General features: G+C 41.2%; 1 protein-coding gene across 2 annotated transcripts in view; it reads right to left on the reverse strand.

The window, feature by feature from the left end:
- Positions 1-21,164, reverse strand: part of sano (serrano) — a 453,943-nt gene that overhangs the window by 92,584 nt on the left and 340,195 nt on the right. The gene's annotated exons all lie outside the window — the stretch shown is intronic.

A 21,164-nucleotide genomic window follows, 5' to 3' on the forward strand; every position in this document is an offset into this window, starting at 1 on the left:
GACAATAAGCCTGGCAAACCCACGTCCCTACTAAAGTATAATTTCAAACCATCTCATACAGTACACTCCTTCAAATACTAGAAAGTTATTCAGCACAGTGACAGTAATCAAGGTCAACACAACAAAATTTTCCTATTTTTAGGCCTGCTGTATTATAGACCATTAGGTCTTCATTTTCTCTTACACTTCGGCAGCAATACGGACACAAACTTGGAGTAGTAAAAGATGATGAAAATAAATTAATCCACAAACGAAAGTAATGGAATGCAGTCGAAAAAGGTCAGGGTGATATAGGAAATATCAGATCAGGAGGTACACGGATATTGATACTTGGGTACTGGAATAACTAACGGTATCAAAAGTAAGAATGGCATAAAATGCAGACTAACACAAGCAAAGAAAGCCTTTCTTAAGAAAAGAACCTTGCACACTTCAAGTACAATAACATTCGAGTTCTGAAATAAACGGACACAGAAGTACACCAAATAAAGAAGAGGACGTAAGAACTCACAGTGAATTTTTTCAAAGATAAATATTACTTGGAATCAGTCGAGGTTTATGGTGTTTTACTGTTAGCGATAGGTGCCATACGAAGTTTTTTTGAAGATTTTAGAAAGTGATTTCGGCTGTTTTAGGAATGAAATTCTAGTGATGGTGCCGAAGAAATCCTGCCAAATCTTAAATCACCCTCTCAATCCAAACATTTGAGTACGATTTCCTATAGCGGTTACATATTTGTTTTATTACTGAGTATTACGTGTCCTACGAGACACACATACATCTTAATGATAGACTGTTACGCCTTTCATCGTTCAGTCTGCACGCCTCGTGATTTTACTAAACTTCCCCACAATTTCCTCTCTGTGGCCTCGTTTAGTTCTCTACCTCTTATCTTTAAATCATAAGAAACTGAGTCTAACCATCGTCGTCTTGGTATTACTTCTCTTATCTCCATGACCGAGTCCGTTATTCTCCTAGGTAACCTATCTTCCTCCATTCACCTCACATGACCCCACCTCCGAAGACGGCTGATGGGTACAGCTTCATCAATCAAGTTCATTCCCAGCTTCCTCATTCAGAGTACCCTCTTGACATTGTTCCCACCTGTTTGTACCAGCTATCATTCTTGCTACTTTCATGTCTATTACTTCTAACTTATGAATAATCCTAGCTGTTCCAGTTTTGGTAATTTAAATAAATAAATAAATAAATAAATAAATAAATAAATAAATAAATAAATAAATAAATAAATAAATAAATAAATAAATAAATAAATAAATAGTCGGGATGAGTGGCTCAGACGGTTGAGGCGCTGGCCTGCTGACCCCAAATGGCAGGTTCGTTCCTGGCTCAGTACAGTGGTACTTGAAGGTGCTCAAATACGTCAGCCTCGTGTCGGTAGAACTCCCGCGGGACAAAATTCCGGCACCTCGACGTCTCAAGAAACCGTCAAAGTAGTTAGTGGGACGTAACCTGGCTCAGTACAGTGGTACTTGAAGGTGCTCAAATACGTCAGCCTCGTGTCGGTAGAACTCCCGCGGGACAAAATTCCGGCACCTCGACGTCCCAAGAAACCGTCAAAGTAGTTAGTGGGACGTAAAATCTATAGCATTATTATTATTATTATTATTATTATTATTATTATTATTATTATTATTATTATTATTAGTATTAAATTAATAAAATGTATGCAAATTAGCAAGATATTTTTAAGACTTTTGTGTGAGGTGTAGCATTGCATGGTAGGGAAACAAACAATGACTAGAACAGAAATAGGGAGAACGGAAGCTCTTGGAGTGAGGAGTTCCATAAGAATACTTGATCACTTGATCACAAAGGGAGGGATACTGGAATCGAGGTGGTGTAAGGAGAACGACTTGATGGAATCTCACCAGAAGAAGAGATGATTTGATAGAACACATCTTGAGACACCCGGAACTCCTTTCTTTTTACGTCGCATGGACACAGATATAGGTCTTTTGGCAGCGATGGGATAGAAAAAGTTTAGAGTGGGAAGGAAGCGTCCGTGGCCTTAATTAAGGTACAGCCCCAGCCTTGTCTGGTGTGAAAATGAGAAACCACGGAAAATCCTCCTCAGGTCTGTTGACACTGGGGTTCGAACCCACTATTTCCCGAATGCAAGCTGACAGCTACGTGACCCAAACGCTTAAGTTAGGTACCATCCTGGCATTTACCTGGAGGACAAGTGGGAAACCACGGAAACCACTTCGAAGATGGCTGAAGTGGGAATCGAACCCTCCCTCTCTACTACGTTGACCTCATGAGGCGCACCCCGTTTCAGCCCTCGTAACACTTTTCAAATTTCGTGGGAGAGTTGGGAATCGAACCCGTGCCTCAGCGGGTAGCAGCTAACCACACTAACCACTACACCACAGAGGCAGACTATATTCTTACCGTATTAAGCAATTTCGAGAACAATAGCACTCAATTAATTGGTCAGAACGTTTAAAGCGCAATTACAAGTTACGTTGGAGAACATCTTTAGATCATTACATGCGAACAGATTCATTGGAAAAGAAAGTGATTTCGCCGGGTTGAGTGACTCAGACGGTTAAGGTGCTGGCCTAACCCCAACTTGGGCGGTTCGATCCTGGCTCAGTCCGGTGGTATTTGAAGGTGCCTCAAATAAGACAGCCTCGTGTCGGTAGACTTACTGGCACGTAAAAGAACTCCTGCGGAACTTAATACCGGCACCTCGGCGTCTCCGAAGACCGTAAACGTAGTTAGTGGGACGTAAAGCAAAATAACATTATTATTATTATTATTATTATTATTATTATTATTATTATTATTATTATTATTTTTATTATTATTATTATTTTTATTATTATTATTAAAGTGATTTCACAATATGCCTGGGACAGCACGGGAAACCATACACGATACAATTAAAATTCACATCCCATTCTCCCAGGGATATTAGAAGAACAGCTCAATAGGAGAAAATGGTAATAATCAGTTACAAGTAGCATTACAGTAAAATATATCAGCAGAAGAGGCCGTTTCTCTCCGGATGTTATGGATGCTGAATTGCCCAGGAACTTTACCGGGAAGCAACACAAAGTTCGTGTGTATATCAAGGAGCGTTCTTTGTCGTCTTTTATGTTCATGTTCTGTATAAACAGAGACTTGACAAATAAGGGTTCCAAATTCCATGTCTGTAATAATCTCCACTTGCCTTCCTAAACAAGGGAGGACCTGACTAGAAACTCTATCATGCCAACCGGATGTCCGGAGAGGAGCTTCCTCCGTTGATTAGTGGCAATCTGCTGGCCTTCGAATCCCAAGATTCAAACAAGGTAGCCGGATTTTTGAAGTAAGGAAATTATTCCACTCGACAAACGATATTGTACAATATCGCCGTGTAAAATATATTTCACGTGATGGTAGATATACCGACATGACGCTAATGTATTTGAGCGCTTTCAAATACCATCGGACTGCGCCAGGATCGAACCTCAGCCCTGCAATATAAATAATTACAGTACAGCATATTTATACAGTGTATATAAGCCCCGGCATTTGCCTGGTGTGAAAATAGGAAACCACGGAAAACCACCTTCAGGGCTACCGCCAGTAGGGTTCGAACCCACTAGCACCCGAATACAAGCTGCTTTACGTCGCACCGACACAGATAGGTCTTATGGCGACGATGGGACAGGAAAGGACTACGAGTGGGAAAGAAGCAGCCGTGGCCTTAATTAAGGTACAGCCCCAGCATTTGCCTGGTGTGAAAATGGGAAACCACGGAAAAACATCTTCAGGGCTGCCGACAGTGCGGTTCGAAACCATTATATCCCGAATGCTGGATACTGGCCGCACTTAGCAATAATAATAATAATAATAATAATAATAATAATAATAATAATAATAATAATAATAATAATAATAATAATAATAATAATAATAAGAGCCTCCGTGGCTCAGGCGGCAGCGCGCCGGCCTCTCACCGCTGGGTTCCGTGGTACAAATCGCGGTCACTCCATGTGAGAATTGTGCTGGACAAGGTTGAGGTGGGACGGGTTTTTCTGCGAGTACTCCAGTTTTTCCTGTCATCTTTCATTCCAGCAACACAATCCAATATCATTTCATCTGTCAGCCATTAATCATTAATCATTGCAAATTCATCACGAAACAGGGAAATAAACTCTGTGAAGAGCTGTTGGGATGGACAGACAAAGGTCAACAAATAAGGAAGTTAAAATAGCAGTGCAATAACTTTCTCAAAGGTATGAGCCAGTACAAACCCTACCACAAACAGTATATCGGGAAGCTGGCGCTTTGCTTCCAACCACCGTATGCGTGGGAAGTAAAAAATCAATATTAAAGGAGAAACAAGAGGTCCTGATCATAGCCTCGCAGCATCCGGATATACGAGCGCGCACTTACGACAAGAGCCATGCCTCCGTGATGTCTAAAACAACACGAGCAATGCGCATAGCGACGCCCAGCCAAACTACATACTCAACTACTCCATGGTGTAAGTAAGGAGATTGTAGTACATACGGTACTTCTACTGGATCCATTAACATTATAAAAGGAGGAAGATTCAGAAACTGGAAATTTCGTTTCTTTTTTTATTCCAAAGAAGTGTGTGCTCTCCGAAGTTAGCTCAAGGGCCGGGCCGCGTCATAAAAGACCCCTTTTCTGAATGGGCTATCTAACCAATCAGCAAATACCGCAACGACAGGGGATTCTATAGAAGACAAAGGCTTCAGTTTTATGGCTGAGGGTACAAGGCCAGCTCACCTCACAGCCAAACAAAACGTAAAAGTTGTTCCTTACATTAACGCGAAACTTCTGTTGCCCATTCGAAGAAACGTTTTACCAAGAATTTGGATTTAACGGTAATAATTAAAAAACAGTCAATTTTTCATTTATTTCCGAGAGCGCAGTAAGTTACTATCAGCTTTAATAGAACCCTGTATACTGTGAAATTCCACGTTAATAAACTACATAATAATAATAATAATAATAATAATAATAATAATAATAATAATAATAATAATAATAATAATAATAATAATAATAATAATAATAATAATGTCGTGTGGCCTGGTGCAGGTATTTCGAGCTGACCTGCGCGTCTATGGGGATGTGGCCCTACCTATGATGAATTCGAATAATGAAGACAGCACACATACCCATCCCACAAGCCATCGTATTTATCCAATGGAGGTTAAAGTCTCCGAACTGGCTGGGAATAGAACCCGGGACCCCTGGACGAAGCGCATTTAGCCATGGAGCCGGACGTCAGTTAAGGGAACTAAAGAACTGTAGCTCTATCACACACAACATTTACTCCGACGAAAAGAGCGACAAACTTAATAACACAATGGGTTTTTCATTAAGGTGGCCGTGATTTGAATCCCGGCCAATGAATGTAGTATTTCACATATATATATTTTCTTATCTTTCTTCGCCAACTTATAATGCATTCCTGTTTCGTTGCGAAGCTCTGTGGCAAAGCAGGTTAAGCGTTCTTATTCCTGAGCTTGTGAGGTCATACTTGCCACGGTTTATCGGCATTTAAGGACACATAAATCATAGACCATATCTGTAAGTAAAAGTAATCCTTCAGAGTAAACGCTTACCCACCTGCTCCCGCCCTCCAAGCGACCGCGGACAGCTGGAACATGTGAGTTCGCCGTGCGTCTAGAAACCGTGGGTTCGAATCACACCGTCGGCAGCCCTAAAGACAGTTTTCTGTGGTTTTCCACTATCACATCAAGCAAATGCTGGGGCTTTACCTTACTGAAGGTCACGTCCGCTACCGTTTCCCATCCTTGAGTCACCGAAAACCTTCCATGTGTTAGTGCGACGTTAAACCACAAGCAAAAAACAAACATGTCCTGAAGTAAGTTACCCAGTCCCCTTGTTCTCTTCCTCTCTCTCTCCCTCTTTCAGGGCAAAATTTCAGCACTCCGGATTCACTAAGACTGTAGCCAGTGAAAGGATGTTATTTATTCCTCTGATTGACGTGTGAGTGGTCTGTACAACATATTATCAAACCAAAAATCCCCAACAAAACCCCATGGTGCAACACCGACCGCTGTTCAGCCCGAAGGCCTGCAGATTACGAAGTGCCCTGTGGTCAGCAAGACGAATCCTGACGGCCGTTATTCTTAGCTTTCTAGACCGGGGTTGCCATCTCACCATCACATAACTCCTCAACTGTAATCACGTCGGCTAAGTGGACCTCGAAGCAGCCCTCTACCCTTATCCCACGGGTCCGGCGTAAGACCAAACCACTCAACCATCAAAATCTTCGTCTTTCTTCCTGGAAAGTGTCTTGTGTCAAAATAAACAAGGAGGCACGTTTGATCGCAAACTGATGGCACGTGTATATATATAGAATTCAGTAAGACTTAAACGGACGTATCATTGAGAAATTACCGATTTAAGTAACTGAATTTCAGCCGGTCTCCTCTTAACATATTGTTAGGTTATCAGTAGTCTATGAAGAGTAGACGGCTCGCCAATTAAACGGAGATTACCCTGGACGACAAGGCCATGAAATCTACTTTTTCATTGTGATTTTACCATTCTCTCGTCTTCCTCACTCAGTACTGCACTTAAGGAGATCCTAGAATCTATTTAACGTAACCTTAGCATTTTGATCGTCATGTGCATCATATACAATCACACGCAGCACCGGCGGAAATTGGTGTGTGTATCATGTGCTTTCACGCTGTATTCAACACCGCTGGCCGCTTGGTTTTACCAGATATATTATTGTATGTGTTGCTATTTTATAATGTTATTGGTTTTTTATATCCCATTAACTACTTTTACTGTTTTCGGCGTCGCCGAGGTGCCGGAATTTTGTCCCGCAAGAGCTCTTTTACGTTCCGGTAAATCTGTCAACACAGGGCTGACGTACTTGAGCACCTGCAAATACCACCAGGCTGAGACAGGATCGATTCTGCCAACTAGGCCTCAGAAAGGCAGGGAATTTCCCGTCTGAGCCACAGAGATATGGCTGTGGGCCACCGAAACAACATTCTTGAGGATATTTATTTACTTCTGAGGCATACAATGGATTTTATTTTTTTAAAGTTCTGTATCTGCGACACAAATAGGTCTTACGGCGACGATGGGATAGGAAAGGGCTAGGAATGGGAAGGAAGAGACCGGGGCCTTAATTAAGGCACAGTCCCAGTGTTTGCCTGGTGTGAAAATGGGAAACCACGGAAAACCATCTTCAGGGCTGCCGACAGTGGGGTTCGAACACACAATCTCCCGAATGGAAGCTCACAGTTGCGCGACCCTAACCGCACCGCGAACTCTCTCTTTAATCAGTCCAGAATATCTATGGAAATATGTTCATCTAACATTACTATTTTACGACGAGAAGGCATTGATTTGCTCCCATTGATAATAGTATAACGACATTCTTTTACCTCAAGTAACTAATAATAATAATGATACTGACTTCACGTCCCACTAACTACTACTACTACGGTTTTCGGAGAGACCGAGCTCGATAGCTGCAGTCGCTTAAGTGCGGCCAGTATCCAGTATTCGGGAGATAGTGGGTTCGAACCCCACTGTCGGCAGCCCTGAAGATGGTTTTCCGTGGTTGCCCATTTTCACACCAGACAAATGCTGGGGCTGTATCTTAATTAAGGCCACGGCCACTTCTTTCCCACTCCTATCCCTTTCCTGTCCCATCGTCGCCATAAGACCTACTATGTCGGTGCGACGTAAAGCCAATAGCAAAAAAGAAGGTTTTCGGATACGCCGAGGTGCCAGAATTTAGTCCCGCAGGAGTTCTATTACGTGCCAGTAAATATACAGATATGAGGCTGACGTATTTGAGCACCTTCAAAATACCACCGTACTGAGCCAGGATCGAACCTGCCAAGTTGGGGTCAGAAGGACAGTGCCTCACCCGTCTGAACCACTCAGCCCGGTAGTAACTTATGATATACCTTGTTTGATAACATCTAAATCGTATTTTTACACAATTAACTATTAAATCCCATCCTCCCAAAAGATGGCTGTGCATCACAGCTGATACGTACGTTAACCAATCTCAGCCACGTGGCATTACATTCAGTCACGCGACTTTTTAACATCTTTGATAGATTTTGTCAAAGGAGGCGGTAATTTCCTTAATCTCCCCATTAATTTACAGCGAAACATTCAATAAGAAAGAATATGGCCAAAACAAAGTTGGGGAAAGGTACCCTATGGATCCTGGCGTTCGAAGTGTTAAATATTGGCTACCGAGATTGAATGGCTCCAAACATGTGGCATTACATTGTCCTTATCTTGCAGAATGTAGGAAGGAATTAGCAAACCTGAGTTTTGAAACACTACGTGTTAGAGAAATGTGGGAATTGTCGCTGAAGGGCGAGCCTCGTGACATGTGGCGGGAAGAATGCTACTCCAGTTTCCTGATTCTCACATCTCAACAACACAACAATGAGCATAACATGGTTCTACTTGCTTAAATCCACTTCCCACTATAATCTGACAGCTGCTACGTACTCTCTGCGAACAATTACTTGTGTAACAGCACTTGCCGGTAGTGATGGACGAGATATGATGCCAGCCTTGTACTTTAATGCACTCGGTATAATAAAACTACGTCTATAGCTCCCGTAAACCCTCCATTCCTCTGATCACTTGAACAATTTCACTACGTCGTGAGTAACAATTCTTGTTTACGTTTGATATACAATACTACAATGAACTAGTTGTAGAGCCCATTGCTGACGGGACAAAGTTATCTAACTCCCCAGCTACTATCCGCCAATATTCAGGCAGCTGTTTTACTCAGGACGCTGCAGTAATCCTAATCAATCGGACATGAATCGAAGCAGAAGAGAAAAATCACATCACAACAGTGGCCAATGTAATGTTATTGTTGATCATTTTTGTGAGCTTTCGATATTGTAGGCCTTCACATTTAATTTTCTTCCGACTCTGGAATATTAGAGCATCTATTGTAAAGGCAGTCCTTCCATCTTTCGTGACTCCTTCTTGTCTTTATTCCCTATAACCTTCGGTATGTAACACTTTTCGATAGGACCAATAACAGGGATATTTTTTAAAAATGTAGGCACGTTCCCCTAAACTACCATTTCATCAGGCGTGAAAATAATTATTTATAGCCTTGACTGTAGTAGTTTATTCCCAGACTTTACATACCGATTTTCATTAAATCCCTTTCACCAATTTTCTCCTGGTTCGGCGCTGAAATGGACTTGGCAACAAAAATCCAATTTCAGGAATATCTCCGTTATCATAGCCGGTACGATAAAAATATATATAAGACATACATGATCGTAAATTTAATTCTCTATAACTTTTGTGATGTAGTATTTATCGATGTTGTTGTTGTTGTTGTTGTTTGAGTCAACATTCCATATACTGGTTTAATGCAGCGTTCCATGCCACCCTACCATGTACTAACCTTTTCATTTCTACGTAGCTATTGCATTTTACATCTGCTCTAATATGCTTGTCATATTCATACCTTGATCTACCCCTACCGTTCGTACCGCCTACACTTCCTTCAAAAACCAACTGAACAAGTCTTGGGCGTCTTAAGATGTGTCCTATCATTCTATCTCTTCTCGTCAAATTTAGCCAAACCGATCTCCTCTCACCAATTCGATTCAGTACCTCTTCATTCGTGATTAGATCTATCCATCTCACCTTCAGCATTCTTCTGTAACACCAGATTTCAAAAGCTTTATTCTCTTTCTTTCTGAGCTAGTTATAGTCCATGTTTCACTTGCATACAATGCCGCGCTTCAGAAATATCTTTCTTATTCCTATATAAATGTTTCAAGTGAGCAAATTTCTTTTAGTAAGAAAGCTCTTCCTTGCTTGTGCTAGTCTGCTTTTTATGTCTTCCTTACTTCTGCCATCGTTAGTGTTTTTTTTTTGTTTTGTTTTTTTTTCTTTTGCCTTACGTCGCACCGACACAGATAGGTCTTATGGCGACGATGGGATAGGAGAAGTCTAGGAGTGGGAAGGAAGCGGCCATGGCCTTAACTAAGGTACAGCCCCAGCATTTGCCTGGTGTGAAAATGGGAAACCACGGAAAACCATCTTCGGGGCTGCCGACAGTGGGGTTCGAACCCACTATCTCCCGAATACTGGATACTGACCGCACTTAAGCGACTGCAGCTATCGAGCTCGGTAGTTAGTTATTTTACTACCCAAGTAGCAATATTCATCTACTTCCTTTAAGACTCCACATTTCCTAATCTAATATTTCCTGCATCACCTGCCATCGTTCGACTGCAGTCGATTACTTTTGTTTTGGAGATATTGATTTTCATCATGTAGGCTACTCCTTACCCAAGACATCGCCCATTCCATTCAGCAACTTCTCGAGATCTTCTGCAGTCTCAGAAGAAATGTAGGAACAACGAAATTCTACAACCTGTTTTCCAATCATTGACTGGGTCAGGGATGGAATGAATGAAGCCCCCATCTTGCGGCGAGGATAGGAATTGTGCCGGCTGCCGAGGCCTGTCGCACTCCCCTGGGGCAATGATTAATGACTGACAGTTGAAATGAAATGATAGTGGATAGTGTTGCTGGAATGAAAGATGACAGCGAAAACCGGAGTACCCGGCGAAAAACCTGTCCCGCCTCTGCTTTGTAAATGTAGGAACAATATCATCGGCAAATCTCAAGGTTTTGAATTTCTCTACTTGGATTTTGATTCCCTTTCCAAATTATTCTTTTATTTCCCTTACTGCCTGTTCTATGTAAACATTGAAAAGGATGTAGGTAACAAACTGCAGCCTTGCCTCACTCCTTTCTGGATTGCTGCTTCTTTTTTCAAAGCCCTCGATTCTTATCACTGTAGACTGATTTTTATAAAGATTGTAGATAATTCTTCGTTCTCGGTATGTGTATGTTTAGTCCTCAGCCCGAAGGCTAGTTGGATCCTCAACAGCTCCGCCATCAGCTGTCACAGATAGTCTAGGCATCGCTGAATTACACACTAAACGGAATAACCTTGCCATGCTGGTTTCTCCTAAGGCAGTCAGTAATTCAGAGTAAATATCATCCATTTCAGATGCCTTATTCATATTTAGGCCTCTCACAGTTCTGTCAAACTCTGAACTCAAAACTGGGTCTCCCATTTCATCAGAATCAACAGCCTCTTCTTGTTCCAGAACTAAATCATCTAGTTCTTTGCCTTGATAAAACTGTTGGATATGTTCCTGCCATCTTTCTGCTTTGTCTTCTTCCCCCAGGAGTGGCTTTCCATATGAGCTTTTAATATTCATACACCTATATTTCCTTTATCCAAAGGTTTCCTTGATTTTCCTGCATGCAGCATCCACCTTTCCTAGGACCATACAACCTTCGACATCTTTGCACTTATCCTGCAGCCATTCTTCCTTAGCTACCTTACACTTTCTATCCAATTCATTCTTTAATCGTCTGTATGCTTTTCTGCCCTATTCATTTCTAGCATTCTTGTATTTTCGTCGTATATCAAACAGGTCTAGTATCTCACGAGTTATCCACTGATTCTTAGTTGATCTTTTCTTCCTTCCTAACATTTCTTCAGCAGCCCTACTGTACTGACTTCATTTTTCATGACTATCCATTCTTGCTCTATTGTGTTTCCTTCAGCCTTTTCATTTAGTCCTTGTGCAGCATGTTCCTTGAAACGATCAATAGGACCACTAATAACATAAATGTTTGAGGATTCAATTTTAGGCCTTCCACTAAACTACCATTTCACTCAGCTTGAATAAAAATAGTTATGGCCTAGATTTTACTACCTTATTCCCCCACTTTACATACCAATTTCTTTAAATTCTCTTCACCCATTTTCTCGTGATGCCTGTGGATGCATGCATGCATACAGACAGACAGACAGACAGACAGACAGACAGACAGACAGACAGACAGACATGACGGAAAAATAAAAAGTGCGTTTCCTTGTTACTGTGGACACGACCGATTCAGAAAAGTCATTCTTTTTAAATTATGAGCAATGTACAGACAAAACTTTTATTATATACATATAAAGCACATGTATTTCACGGTCACATCAGCTAAGGGGGTCCATTTAATTCATTCAGATCCAGTGTCTATCATAATACTGTATACACAAATATAATTTTCCCTGATACTTAGCCTCATTTTACGACTTGAGAAGTGGCTTGTACGTGCTCAGTGACTTCTCTGCGTCGTATTTTGCTTACATAGTACCATATAATAGGGGCTGCCTGGCCGAGGCGTTAAAGGCGTGCTCGTTCCGCCCGGAAGGACGTGGGTTCGTATCCCCGTCAGGAAGTCGTAAAATTTAAGAAACGAGATTTCCACTTCCGGAGGTGCATATGGCCTGAGGTTCACTCAGCCTACACCAAAAATGAGTGCCAGGTTAATTCCTGGGGGCCCGGGCGTAGAGCTAACCACTCTACCCCATCACATGCCGCGGTTAACAATGGTGGAAGCCTTTACCTTCCACTCCTCCAAGGGCCTTCATGGCCTGTACGGAGGTGTCTTTGTACTACCATATAATATCAGGATTTGGTTAGAGTAAGATACTAAATGAACAACAGTTTGCAAGTCTGGCCGAACCGGTACCAGGTAAAGCATTCAATTAATGTTCGACTTGGTAGGGTAAATATGACGATCGTCATTAGCCTCACTCCTAATACGCACCCTGCGAATACAGCTGTTTCCACCAGGCTGCGCCCTGTAAACAAGCAAAAGAGTAGGGTATCTCGAAACTGGGCGAGGAAACATAAACAAATCTTCCTGTTCTCATAGCTGGATGAAGTCTGCTACCTCCTCAGCTTGTTTACAGGTAACTGCATTGTTAATGTTCACGCGAACAGTTCTAGGAACATCGGTTTTATTTTTTTCCTGATGTTAAAGAAGCTGTTACGTAAGTGTTAACTACATTTCTCGGAAAAGAGTTGCTTCTAAAGGGCTTATTTAATTCTCTGAAATAAGCGAATGCCTTTCTTCAGGGGTTCATAAATATTTCACATGACAAGTTACAATTCAGAAACCTAAAAGTTGTCGTTGACGGGTTTGTTTTGTTCAACTGCAATAGCAATGCCATCTAACGGATATCAGTGGCAACAAAAGAGACACAGCAAACATCAACTAACGATAACAGCGCAGTAGCTAGTATTAAGTGTGGAGAAAAGACCTACCACATAGTGAGGAACCACTACTCTGTCAATAAATAAATATTCCACGAGCAAGTTCAAATAACGGATTATAACATCAAACGCACTTTCAACCAACATAACAAAAACAAGAAGCAGAGCTCCATCTCAAAATACGATCTACCTGTCACAACACAGATAACGCCACGCCAAGGAGTATAAACGCTACCAAGCGCCATAAAAATTAACCATCATAGCATCCCACGACAAAACAGCTACAAGACACTGCCCATTTTTCGTGTTTTTATTCCTCTACTTTCACCCGTAAGGAATTGACTTTTTTTTTTTTTTTTTTTTACAGTTTGCTTTATGTCGACGTCCGACACAGACAGATCTTATGGCGACGATGGAGTAGGGAAGAGCTAGGAAGCGACCGTGGCCTTAATTAAGATGCAGCCTAGTGTGAAAATTAATGTTTCTAAAAATGCTTTCATAGCTCTTACGTATTTACCAGTGACCTAAGAAAACCACTATGCCAAATTTCACTCTCATAGGTTCGCTAGTTCCAATCGTGATTAGCGAGTGAGTGAGTGGCATTTCATATCGTCGTTGTACCTCGAGATACCTTTACTTGGCAATTTTGAGGGGAGAAATACTGACCCGCGACACATGTATCACTTACAACGAAACTTCGTTGATATCGTTCATGCAATACTGAACCATAGATACAGAACCTTTCTGGTCAGAATTCTGAGCGGAAATGTTATCACACAGCAGTCTTTCTTGGCGAAACAACGATATATTAGAAATATTTTGGTTAACATTTTCTTCACCATGTTAAATTATATAATTATTTACAACAGCAAAACGGGAACAAGACTACAGGGAAACTATAGCTAATATTATACTGTATGCAACTATGAAATACACCGGCATTAATAAACAATAAATAGAAGCAAGTGGTTAATTATAATTGATCATAGAGCGAAGAACATCAAATTGGATGTAATACATAGTGTGATATTTGTTACATGCTGTTGCATTGCCTACAGTAAGTCCAAGTGAAAAAATAACGTATTAAGATTCCAAGTAGTGGAGTTACCCTATTAGTTACATTCCATCTCCTTAGAGCAACAGTGCAACCATACTTCATGCCTATCTGAACCGGCATCTGATTCTGCCACTAACATAACGAGCAGACTGCCATGAGACGGCATTCTCGGTAATCCGTCGTGTTTCAGGACCACACGATGACAAATGAAGGAATGCCTCCGAAAACAACCTCATTGCAAATACAAGAAGTTGCTTCATATTTGAGGTCTGCGTCATCCTACACTCTTGAAAACTAGTTCCGTTGTCTAGTCTACATGAATCTGAGGTCAGAAGAGGTTAGCAGGATCTTGGCCGCTACTTGCAACACTCTTTAAAAGTCTTTTACAGTTCGAAAGAACTCTTAAGGCAACTTCCCACCTCTTATACTTTTTCTTGTGCTTCTTTGTGTATCAAGTAAGAATTAAGGTATTTGTATAATGTATTTGTAATAAAGAACAAGTTCCAGCATCTTTGAAATCCTGACAAAATGCGTGCAACCAAGACCCAATGCCCAGATAACTAAATAGAAACATATTACTGTGGGGGAAATAAAATGCGTGGACTCTTGCATGGTGCGTGTAACCGGTGATGGATGCATGCAATTATACAGTATAACAGAGCAACTTGCGCACGAAAAACTCGTGAAGGCTCCTTACACAGATCCAATTTTCCCGTCAAACATGACAGCAATAAACAAATTTCATCAAGGAAAATAAGTTCGATATGTTTATTTGGCATTTTGTAGCGGGAAACCTTCCTGATTTAGTCATATATTTGACAGTTTCCGTCATTTCATCGCCACTCGCGAGGAGAGCACATCGGCTACATCTTCCCAGTTGTTGAAGTTCCTGATACTGAACTTCAGAACGTCCTTGTACCTTGTACCCCTTTGATTGTGTCGATCATTCCTCCACTGCGAATACATCTCTTGCTTTGGAAGGCTTGTGCTGGGCCCATCGAAGTTGATGTTTGATAAATCATAAAGTCAATGCTCGTGGTATTGGCCTCTTCGAAGATATTGATGTCTTTTCGATGGTGATGCCATTTTACTCTAAGTAGAGTAAAAACTGTGACCAGATTTGGATCCGGTCACACCTGGTAAACATAGACAGACATGTCGCACCAAAAAAAAAAAAAAAAACCTCTATAGCATTCTTAAAAGCAAGTGAGGACATAACAGTAGCAATATTGTACTGTACTACAATATGTACATATATTCATAACATTATCCAATTCAAATGCGGCCTTAATTAACATATCCGTTTCTATTACACCTTGACTTACAGTACTCTACAACACTAAATTTGAGAATTTAATTCCCATTCAGAAAAAGTCTTTACTTCATGGTCATTTTGGATTGACCCGTCTGTCCTTTGACAAGTCGTATAGTAATTATTTTGGTTGATAACACCTTGAAATCTCCCGAGCCCAGACCACTTCTAAGTTTAGAAACAAACCAGTGTCAACTTGCATTTAGCCTTACAGTGGTCGCATTCAATTTTATGTAATATAAGGTCGCGTGGCATCCGAAATACGTCATTTCGTGTCTGAGGCAATTATGCTGTCCCATGTTTCGAATAAGGATTTACATCAGGAGCCGATGACCTTCGATGTTAGGCCCCTTAAAACAACAAGCATCATCATCATCATCATCATCATCATCATCATCATCATCATCATCATCATCATCATCATCATCAGCAAGGATTTACATTAATTTCAGGAGATTTCGAAAGGATGAATATACATTACTAAATCTAATTTATTGATTTAAAAGCAACTAACGATGGACATTCGGCAATAGGGTAGACACCTAAAATATCTCTCTGACATGTCCAAGCTGCACAGCTCTACATCCGTCTTATTGCTAGGCCAAATGACATTGGTATTCGTGTGGTTATCTTACCTTGCAGCATAAAAGCACAGAATGCCAACTAGGGGCTTTATTTCACATATGTCGATAGCCGAACGTCCCTTTCTCTGCTGTAGTTCGTTTCAACCTCTTCAATTTTCCCGTTTGTGCACTCCACTATAGAAGATAGCATTGTGTCAATAAAGAATACTTCCCAGCATTCTTCAGAAGTTATAGTAAACTTTGAAACACCTTTCACACCAGGTAAATGCGTGACGATATTTTTTCGCTGGATCTGAACATTTCTAAGAGGATTAACATTACTCCACATAAAAACTCCACTTCGCCCTAGGAAATAATCACTGTCATTTTATTCCAGTTTCATTACTACTGTCTGCGTCTTTTTCAGTGTCTACATTTTTCTTCTGGTTTCTAGTACATCTTCCTCCTCATCACTGCACAATTCACCTTCTTCATCGTCGTGATCCTCAAGCAAACTCTGCACAACCCTTCTTTCGATAAGTTTCCGCTCATTTTCAGCCCTAAAATATGAGAAATTTACGTTTTAGCAAGAAACCACATAATCCGAGACGCTCTGAAGAATAACTGCTGCAATAATATTGAAGGTAATACTTCAAAACGGGAACGTACTTTCTAGTGGTGAAGTTAGCGTGGCGTCTATCAGGCACTGTTTACACTTGTTTAACAGTGATTCTCCACCATACGAGTTAGACTAACACTGGAAGGCTGACACTTTATAATGTTGGCTGTGAATAGTTACTTGAAAGGTAGATGGCATTTTCGGTCAGTGGCCTCCCAATGACAGAAATAAACTAGTGTGGTGTCTCTCAGACGCCACGCAGCCACTTCAGGGGCATGGAATATGAGGAATATGTGCATACTGCCAAACTACGTTTTAACTACATTGCTCAACCTATACAGGTGAAAAATACTTGAAATATTGTTAGATAGTGGCCAGACTTCACGTTAGACAGGTGGCCAACTTACAGAACAAATTATACATACAAACCAATGGGAATTTGCTGGTTCCATGAAAATGTGGACAATATCATGAAGTGGATTTTACGCAGGTGGTCAACTTGACAGGTTTTACTGTATTCTCCTAAGGCTGGTATTACACTATCAAAAAATATGTCAAATATTATTTGTAAAATATCATTTATGAAATATATGACAGTGTACTGCAGGAATATTTTATCAAATGTCATTTTTATAAAATGTATTTGATAAAAGGTATTAGCATAGTTCTATCTATTGCAAAAGATTTGACTTGTTAAATCCAAAATGGCGGATCGTAACTTCAATTGGAATGTTGCTTCAACAAAACTGCCTACTTCCGAGTATGAAATGTTGCACAACACAAGACACCAGGAATACAAAATTTAAAACAACAAGTGTATTTAAAAATAACGTAGGCGATAAATACTACACAGTAAGAACACACAGTTTTGGAGGTGATAAAAGAAATTGAATGGATTACGTAGCCAGTATTTGGCTGGGAAACTGAACTTCATTATGATGTATACATTATAAATTATATTTATTCCGTTCATTTAATTTTGATTATTGTAAGCAACTTCTTTTATTTTTCGGATAAGCCACGTGAGTTAACCCAAAGTCTTGTGGGTTTTAAACTTGTAGTGTGGACCAGCAGATAGATGTTGAACTTGTTGTGTATTCTCCTGTGATAGTTACATTTAAAACATACCGGTGCATTTTATGATAATTTTTGTCATGGACAATACTAGTAAAAACTAATAGTGGCCAAACATAACACACAACTGTCCTACATCAATTTTTGCCGAACTATGATAAAATATTTTATGTAGTGTAATGGTGCAACGGATAGGAGCATCCGTGGCTCAGGCGGCAGCGAGCCGGCCTCTCACCGCTGGGCTCCGTGATTCAAATCCCGGTCGCTCCATGTGAGATTTGTGCTAGACAAAGCGGAGGCGGGCCAGGTTTTTCTCCGGGTACTCCGGTCTTCCCTGTCATCTTTCTTTAGAGCAACACTCTTCAATATCATTTCATTTCATCTGTCAGGCATTAATCATTGCCCCAGAGGACTGCGACAGGCTTCGACAGCCGGTACAATTCCTATCCTCGTCGCTAGATGGGGCTTCATTCCATTCCTGAGCCGGTCGAATGACTGGAAACAGGCTGCGGATTTTCAATGGTGCAATGGATTAATGTTATAATCTTTTATAAAAGTTAACTTGCACAAACTATTTTACAAAGGATCGTTGGCAAATTTCTTTGACAGTGTAATACCAGCCTAAGACAGCGCAAGCAATACTTCTCGAGACATATTCAGTCAATTACAGCTGACTCAACTTCCTACCTTACACGTATGTCAAGTGTTTTGCGTTGTTACATTCAAAGCATTAGTAACAGGACGCATTGTAATCTGAAGCGTCAAAGTTATTCTCCATACTTTCATTTATAGCATGTCTAATGGTATGTAGGAACATTAATATGCCCATAACACACACACATTACGATATTTTTCAACGTGTGGCTATCGCTTTCAGTGTGTTTAGTGATCGAGTTGTACAGTACAGGCAAATGTGGAATTCAAATCCCAGTAATATAATAAGCCGTACTGCGTATTTGTGTCCGCCTCTGTGGTGTAATGGTTAGTGTGATTAGCTGAAAACCCAGGCTCTGCCACGAAATTTGAAGTGGTACGAGGACTGGAACCGGGTCCACTCAGCCTCGGGAGGTCAGCTGTGTAGAGGGGTGTTCAATTCCCAACGCAGCCATCTTCGAAGGGGTTTTCCGTGGTTTCACCACCTCTTCTCCAGGCAAATGCTGGGATGGTACCTAACTGAAGGCCACGGCCGCTTCCTTCCCTCTTCCTTGTCAAGGCCCCTGTTCAGCATAGTAGGTGAGGCCGCTTGGGCAAGTTACTGGTCCTCTTCCCCAGATGTATCCCCGACCAAATATCTCACGGTCTAGGAAAGTGGTTTTCAAAATGTGGTACGCGTACCACCAGGAGTACGCTGGGTTGTTTGAAGGGGTGCGTAAATTCCTCGTAGCTTCTAACTGTTTTCAGTGAGTAATTCAGAAAAGAGTTTTGTCTTTATTTAGTACACAGAGTTCCCTTTCCGAACTATTCATTGTAAAATATGTGTCAGGTTGTACCGCCCACTGAGTAGGTACGTGGGGCCGATGACCTCGATATTAGGCCCCTTTAAACAACAAGCATCATCATCATCATTATCATCATCATCATCATCATCATCATTAGGTAGGTAAAATGCTTACTTACGCCGCAATGCTCTTTTTTAACTTTTCATTTCGAAATCCACTCATTCACTTGAATTTTTTCAGTGGCATCATGTATAGTACAATAGTAATTGTTGCATTGTAGTTAGGCAATGAAGACCTCGTAATTTCACTCACGAGAAAACCACGTTCCTCCACCTGTCTTGTGAAGGCTTGGCACGTTGCCTGAGAAGGTAACAGAAGACTTCAATGGTCGAATAACTGGGCTATCGTTAAGCAATGAAAATGCCAGAAACAGTTCTCTGGCCATTGTTGACCGCTCAGTTTTGGGCTTCTTCTCTAAACTTTACTCCGAAAGAGTTACGAGCTTTCCTTTGCATAGCGACGATATGCACAACACATTATTGTTATTATTGGGGAACAGGATGTTGTAGAGGCATAGCTGCTTCCCCGTCATCCCGGTGACCGTGGCTTGATTCCTGGTGTTACTGGAGTGAGATTTTCAACTGGTGTCAGGAAAGGCATGCCACCTTAAATCCAAATCTTTCATGCCTCAGTGCGAGTAGGGGCCCTGAGCAAGCGGGATAAGCTGCGAAAGATGATAATGATGATGATGATGATGATGATGATGATGATGAGTATAGTTAGTGTTGTTAGGTACTGAGCAACAATCACTTGTTATTGCTGGTATAATCGCATTATACTCGTACTTCGGGAACAACCAAGTAAAACAACTGGGTTTTGGGGGTATGTCAACTAAATAGCTTGAATTCCACTGCTCTAAAACACTTCCCCTGAGGCAGTGGGATATCCCACTAAATCGGAAAGAAAAACCAAGCCTGGAGTGTAAAGGGATTAAACAAAAAAATTGCGTATTCGTTTTATTTAAGGAAATTTAATGACTTTAATATTACTGTGCATATTTTATAATGGAAAATAAATAGGTGCATGTAAAATGCCTAGCTTTATTTCAGAATTTGAATTGAATGAAGCAAATGCCAAGAGATTGAAGAAAGGAAGACTGAGCACATTTTTCTCGCTGATGTCTGATTTAAAGACGTAGTTTTTTGTCTGTTTGCTAGTGGTTTAACATCGCACTTGTACACCAAAGGTTTTCGGCGAAGGAAGGATGGGAAAGGGCAAGGATCTGGAAGATAGCAGCCGTGTCCTTAATTACGGTACAGCCCGAACATTTAACTTGTGTGAAAATGAAAACCACGGATAAATATTTTCAGGGCTGCTGACAGTGGGGTTAATGCAAGGTTTGAGCAGCTGCTCTACCAGTACCATTTACGTTCCTTCTAATGGTTTAAAGTCGCATTAACACCTAGAAGGATTTTGACGACGCAAGGATGGGAAAGGGCTAAGACTAGGAAGGTAGCGGCCGTGGTCTTTATTAAGTACAGCCCCAGAATTTGCCTGGTGTGTAAAAGGGAAACCATGGAAAAAAATTATTCAGGGCTGCCGGCGGTGGGATTTGAACCCACCAGAGCTCCGCAGCCAACTCCCTCAGTCTGGGATATTTTGCTTGGGATTTGAGATATGCCGTGGGTAAAAGTTTACGGAAAACCGGAAAAGAACAGGTGGAGGTGGAGTCATATTCAGGATGCGCGTTGTCAACGCCGGAATAGATCCTCGGATCTGTGAATGGTGTAGCTTCTCAGTCCTTTCGTGATCATTACTTCACGCAGCTGGCTACTAAGGAAGCAATCGTGTTTTCAAATCACTGACATTAAAGGTAAAATGAATGAACTAGGGATTAAATGATCATACACCACGAACCTGCTACGCAGGCGTAGCAGGGAGAGAGGTGATACTCCCACGTGGCGCATCCCAGG

This window comes from Anabrus simplex, chromosome 2, assembly GCF_040414725.1.
Source record: "Anabrus simplex isolate iqAnaSimp1 chromosome 2, ASM4041472v1, whole genome shotgun sequence".
Taxonomy (NCBI): Eukaryota; Metazoa; Arthropoda; class Insecta; order Orthoptera; family Tettigoniidae; genus Anabrus; species Anabrus simplex.